Consider the following 6,910-nt stretch of genomic DNA (forward strand, 5'->3'; position numbering starts at 1 on the left):
GCTTAAAACTGCTGTGTTTCCACAGCTGAATTATGAAACACAAATACTACCAAAGAAACAAAACAAGTATATCAAGAAACAAAATGTACTATAATACCATATGAATTTCTGGGCAAACCCATTCCTCATATATAGAATAAAAGGGAGTAAAAAACCAATATCAATCTAAAATAATGGTAGGAATGCAGGAGAACCCCACATCAAACTGAGGCAAACCTGGCAGATGAAACTTCAAATATGTTTATATAAAGAAGAAATCCGAAGGTCCCGGGTGCAATGTGACCGGAAGGTCCCGGGATCGAGTCGTAGTCTCCTCGCATTGCAGAGGCGAGGGTAAGGCTTGCCACTAACACCCTTCCCCAGACCTCGCACAGAGCGGGAGCTCTCTGCACTGGGTATTCCCTTTAAAGAAGAAATCCGAAATTGGTATATAAGAGTAAGATAAGTAAAAAGCTTGCCCTCAGGTCTCAAAGAAACAGCATTCATTGATGGCACAAGACGCCTCCAGACAGCCAAATTTCAGCGAAACGAACAGGGCCTATGTGCACCAAAACACTCCCTCTGAACACAGAGAGACAGAGAGACAGACAGGCAGACATAGAGAGAGAGAGAGAGCGACGAGCAAGAGGAGGAGGAGTTGGAGGAGGAGGATGGGAGGAAATCATATGCCATCTTTGCATATTTGGTTTTCATCATTGGGCAGCACATTTTTTCAGAAACTATAAAAGGTAATGCTGCCATTCTTTGTCTAAAAGATGGGCAGTCACTATATCTTCAATCTAGGAACTTGGTGCAGCAACAACTTCACAAATGGGGGTGTGAAAATGGAGTGCAATGTGATTATATTAAGTTTAAGAAAAAAAATAAAAAATAAAAAGAAAGGTGACAGGAGAGGTGAAACCACAAACATTTTTTTTTTAAAAGCACAAAATGCTGAACAGAAGACCAACTTCCACTTGAGAATGACACCTAGCTCTCCATGATAGAACCGAATGAAGGAGGGCATTGAGGCCTCGGACAGATAAGTTCATCACAAAAAGGGAACGAAAATCAAACTAACCAATGGTCTACACTGCCAAATGGCCTGAGACCAAGCGATAGGCATGATCTGCCATGTTTCATCAAAGGCTAATGCAGCAGGCTCCAACATTAGAAGTGTAGCATGCCCCGGGGGATGATCGGTAGAAGAACATGACTGCGATTATGCCAGCAGTGATAACTGACCACTAGAGCAAAGGAGGACGTGGAAGAAAAGCAAACAATGGGCCAGTCGTCAGTTTGGCTACTTCATCTCATCAAATACTTCAGCATGCCTAAGCACCGAGAATATGGACTGTGGAGATGGCAAAACAGCACAAGTAATTTGAGGAGCTACAACCTTGCAACTGCATAGGTTAATCCCACCAAGCTGAGAACCATTTCAGTTCATTTATGCATCAATCCACACAAGTCTCATTAACATCGGAGCAAAAGCGAATCAAGCAACAAGACAGTGAATCTTGAAAATGGCCTAAAATAAATTGATACAACCGTAACAGTATCAACATATGTAGTACAGTTTTTATGGTTATTAATTCATTAAAGCTCAACAAAAACAGTGGATAATAGGTGTTAGCACCAAGAAGCAAGACGAGCAACTATAATAGTAGAATTAGAATCAGAACTATGCAAGTAGTAGCGATAATATACACGAGGCACAGGGATGAGTGATGTGATTCAAAGATATATACTTCATCCAGCAAAATCATTTCTTACAACAAGTTAGTAAACCTCAGCACCCTGAATGTTTTAAAATTTGTACACTCAAAAGGAGGTCTGCAAGTCAATTCCAATTGACACACAGAAATGTTTGCTTTGCAAGAGATCTAGTCAGATCCAATGGACACACAGAAATGTTTTCTTTGCAAAATAGCCCTCAGATTGACAAGTTTGTTTGATTTTTCCATCAGAAGCTAATGCAGTGGGCTTCAACGCTGGCACCAGAGCACATTCCAAGGGCTCGAAGAAGAAGAAGAAGACGGCCTCCAAGCTAGCCAGCTGGGGTTCCTTGCCAGGACAAGGAGAAAGAGAGATCAATCCAAGTGCGGATGGATTTGCACTTGCAGTGCCAGTAGATGAGAGGAGGGAGAAGAGGAGGAATATGTCTGCCACGAGCATGCTTCGACACCCAGAAGACGGAGGAGCCGACACTGCATTAGCCATTCAAGGGAGCTATGACCATGCAAACGCAAAGGAGTGACATCGTGGGGTTCAAATCCGAGCCGATCTATCTATTCATCCATCCATTCAACAGGTCAAAGGGTCATTGCCATCATCATCGGGCAAATGCAAAATCCAAATATCTGCCGCAAAAATCAGTAACAGCAAAGCAGAAAAAAAACTCATCTACACCACGATATCTATCAATATTATGTAGCACAGTTTTTATGGTTATTAATTCATTACAGCTCAACAAAAACAGTGGATAATAGGTGTTAGCACCAAGAAGCAAGACTAGCAACTATAATCGTAGAATTAGAATTAGAACTAGAAATATGCAAGTAGTGGCGATAATATACATAAGGCAGGTATAAGTGATGTGTTTATTCGCCCTTTATTCAAAGATAGTAAACCTCAACACCCTGAACGTTTCAAATTTGTACACTCAAAAAGAAGTCCGCAAGTCAATTCCAATTGACACACAGAAATGTTTGCTTTGCAAGAGATCCTCAAGTCGGATCCAATGGATAAGCAGAAACGTTTTCTTTGCAAAATAGCCCTCAGATTGACAAGCTCGTTTGATTTCCATCAGAAGCTAATGCAGTGTAGGGTTTAGGGTTTAGGATTTAGAGAGAAGAGGAGGAGGCGATAAGCCTGCCACAAGGGCATTCCCACTTGCCAGTAGAGTGAGTGAGCATCCGGTCCCTGAGCAGGCTTCGACACCCACAAGACGGAGGAACCGACACGGCATTAGCCATTCAAGGGAGCTCCGACCTTGCAAACGCAAAGGAGTGACCCCGTGGAGTTCAAATCCGATCCGATCTATCTATCCATCCATCCATTCAACAGGTCAAAGGGTCATTGCCATCATCATCGGGCAAATGCAAAAATTAAAATATCTGCCGCAAAAACCAGTAACAGGAAAGCAGAAAAAAGACTCATCTACGCCGCGATCTCGATCGATGTTTCAAAACCATGGCAAAACTGAAACAGGCCGGACGCAGAGGGAGAGAGACAAATCAACCGTGATCCCTAAAAAAACAAATCGAACGTAGGAAGCGAGATCGGAGAACCTCCCGAGCGAAGGGGCGGGGGGTCGCTGCCGCCGGCACACCGGAGCGACGGAACCCTCCTCACGGACGGCGTGGAGGAGACGAGGGTTTCCGCCTCACCCTCACCCCGAAACCGCGCGGGGGAAAACCCTCTCATTTCTCGTGCCGCTGCTGCCCTGCCAGTGCCAGCAAGTACTCCGGGGCCTGCTTTTTAGGCGTTGGAGGGTCGGCGCTGCTCCCGAGGAATCAGAAGGCCACGCCCTGTAAACGGGCCGCATCTTCTTCCAAGCGGCTGCGGGCGGAGGCATTGTAGGGCTGACGGTTATGGGCCGAATAATAGCCCGTGAGCCCGTTCATTAGAGATGGGCCATGGTTGTTACGAGGCCGCCTCGTCGCTGCTGGCTTTCCAATTTTATGGGCCACAGGCCACGGCATTCCCTGACCAAATAGAACCTCATATAGAACTATAAGGCCCACAAGGTCACGTCTCACAATCGGAAGAACAGCCTGCAAACGATTTAGGGCAGTCCCAACCTGAAACCACGGATAGTTTCCATAGCATTAAATACCATGTGAACTATGGAAAAGAGCTGAAGTGGCACCTGAGTGAAGGAAGGGAGAGAAGAATAGTAGAAACCGCTTCTCACATGAGAAACGACGTCCTCTCGTGGCCCAAAACCGATGGAAATTATCGCCCTGTTTGTTTGCGTACTTTTTCAGTCAACGAATAATATTTTTTTCTCACACCAAATCAATCAACAGTATTTTTAATTATGGCTTATCAGCTAAGCAAGACTAAACAAACACGGCGTATGTTTTTCTCCGTTGTTGCCGTCGTTTCCTCGGCCCTATGACCACCTCCCTCCCGGATCCCATGCGCAGACACCTTTCCCAACTCGCGCCGCCTCTTTTCTCGCGCGCTTCCGCTCGTTTCCCTCCCGTGCGCTCGTCAGCAGCTGGTTTCCCTCCCCATGTCGTACTCGCTGAGCCAGCACATCCGGGGGGCTAGTACAGCGGCGGAGCCAGGATCTTGCAGCAGCAGGGTATTCTATGTAAAAAATTACAATGCAAATATACACAAAGCATTAGATTTCTCCCACAATACAAATATGCTGGTGTTAGCATAGTTTTTTTCATGTACATTACAGTTTACAAACAAAATTTAAAAAATAAAATTATTTCTAGAATTTTATCACGAAACTAAACAAAATAGCACGCAAATAGCATGGACAAAAAAAAATTTGTTACAAATTTCGTCCCAAAGAAACCACGTGTAGAAACCATACTCTCCAATGCAGTATTTTTTAGTGGGTCCAGCTAGAGAAATTGCACCAATCGTTCGCCTCTCCTCACGCAATTCCTCCAAATCCCGTGTGCCGAGTCTGCGTGTGGCGGCGGCGGCGCACTCGGTGGGTGGCCGAGCTGGGCAGCGGTGAAGCGCGAGGTCCGGCAACGCGTGCTAGCTTGCTTGCTGGGCGGGCGTGCTAGCTTGCTGGGTGGCCGAGCTGGGCAGCAGCGGACGCGAGGTCCGGCGAGGCGCGGCGGGCCCGGCGAGGCTTCGTGGCTAGCGCGCGAGGTCCGGCGAAGCGTCGCGGTCAGGACGCGAGATCCGGCGACGCGTCACGGGCTAGTCGCGAGGTGCGAGCTCCGCCCGGCGTCCGCGCGTGGGAGCTCCGCGCGGCGTCCTCCTGTGCGAGTGCGAGCTCCGCGCCGACGTCCGCGTGAGCGAGCTCCCACCGGCGGCCAGGCGAGTTCTCACGGACCGACGGCGCATGGGAGATGGAAACGATGCGGATCTCCCAACGCGAAAACTCGCGCCCTAGTATCGCGCATCTCTAAAAGTATTCTCTCTAAAAGTATTCTAAATTTTTCTCTCAAAAACTCTATATTTTTCAACTCCTAAAAAGGTATTGGGAGAGAAAAAGTTCCATCTCCAATAATATCCAATATTTCACTCCTAAAAATTTAAAATTTGGTCTTGGATTTTTTCTACGGGTACTTTTTTCCCGCGAAAGTCTTCGACGCCGCCGCCACTCCTCCTTCCTTCGTCGTGATGTAGCCCTGCAGTTCCAGCCGTCCGTGGCCACCTCCCAACAGGTCAGCACCATCTCCCAGCCACAGGTCGCCGGCAGCACCTCCCAGCAGGGCGACACCACATCCCGACCTTCAGCCACAGGCCGCCAACCACCAGTCAGGCTGGCCAACAATCTGAAAGTAATGTTTAGAACATCATAACCATCACAACCAGGAAACAATACCATGCGAACAGTACCATGCAAGCATTAGTAAGCAGCACGTACCTAGCCGCCCACGGACGCCAGCAGTCCATGGCGATCTCAGCGGCGGCAAGAAGCACACAGCCGGCCACAACAAACCTAGCGATGGCCAAGGGAAACCAAGCGACGGCCAAGGCAGTCCATGGTGGCGGCGTGATGAAGCATCGCGCCATCGACGACCGCGTCGCCTCCATGTGGCGCCGCGTGCAGGAGACGGAGCGCAGGCCCAAGCAGATGCTCGGATGATCCCGATGCGGTAGTCACTCTCGCCCATAAAATCAGATCAGATCCACCAAAAGCATCAAATAGACATCCATGGAGCATGGACAGAACATAACATAACATCATTATCATCCATTATGGGCTGATTGTAGGCCCCTGCCATGCTTCCATATGACGGCTGCCGCCGGTCTTGCCTCTTAGGCGTTCCAAGCGGCGGCCACGCACGTCGCAATGGCATTGGCAAGCAAGAAGTCGGCAGAAACAGCAGCACAAGCGGGCCAAGCTGCTGACTGACACTGGGCGGCGCATGGTCGTCACTCAGTACCCGCCGCCGAACAAGCACCCGCCATCGGTAGATCCCACGGCAGCATCCACAGCAACGTCGTCGAACACGCCGCCGCTGCTGTAGAACCCGACGAAGTCGACAGCCTTAGGGCCGAGCGCCACCATGTTGTCACCGTCGAGCAGCAGCCTGGCCCGCTTCTCGCCGCCCTGCGCGATGGAGGGCGGCTCGACAGCATCGCCGCCGGAGGTGAACCCGTTGTCCGGTGCGGCGGCGGCGTCGACGAGGTGGTGCAGCCTGTCGAGGTCGCCGACGACCTTGAGGAGGAAGGCGAGCATCTGCTTGGGCCTGCGCTCCGTCTCCTACACGCGGCGCTACATGGAGACGACGCGGTAGTCGAAGGCACGCGAAGATGAAGCCGTGTAGGAAACCTCTTTCCGCGCGACGCCGAGTCTGCGTAAAGTTACGTGCGATGGGAGAGAATTTCCCAAGTGCTTAAATTTTAAGAGGATATATTAGGAGTTGTTGGAGAGGGATTTTTTCTTATCTTACTAAAAACCAAAGATTAGGAGAAGATTTAGGATACTCTTGGAAATGCTCTTAGATTGCCTTTCACGTTATTAAAATGCTAATGTGGCAGTATAATAAATGAAGATAGAAACTTTTGTATTGGGAGTTCCCTTAAACTCCTTAGAGCCTGTTTGGAACGTTGCTAAATTTTTTGTTCCTGCTTTTCTTTAGACAATTGATATCTGTCAACAGGTTGTTTTAGCCGGTTCCAACACCGAATTACCCATACCACTACGTGGAGAGTTCCAGCCGTCGATTGGTCGCTCTAGCAAACGCCCTTGGTCTTCCTGTCGACGAGCGGCACGCTA

The 6,910-nt window shown here is 48.9% G+C and overlaps 1 pseudogene; it reads left to right on the forward strand.

Moving 5' to 3' along the window:
- The first annotated feature begins 5,910 nt into the window (after nt 1–5,910).
- LOC136510921 (uncharacterized) lies at nt 5,911–6,448 on the forward strand (annotated as a pseudogene).
- The last annotated feature ends 462 nt before the right edge of the window (nt 6,449–6,910 follow it).

The sequence above is a fragment of the Miscanthus floridulus genome, chromosome 16 (assembly GCF_019320115.1).
Source record: "Miscanthus floridulus cultivar M001 chromosome 16, ASM1932011v1, whole genome shotgun sequence".
NCBI lineage: Eukaryota > Viridiplantae > Streptophyta > Magnoliopsida > Poales > Poaceae > Miscanthus > Miscanthus floridulus.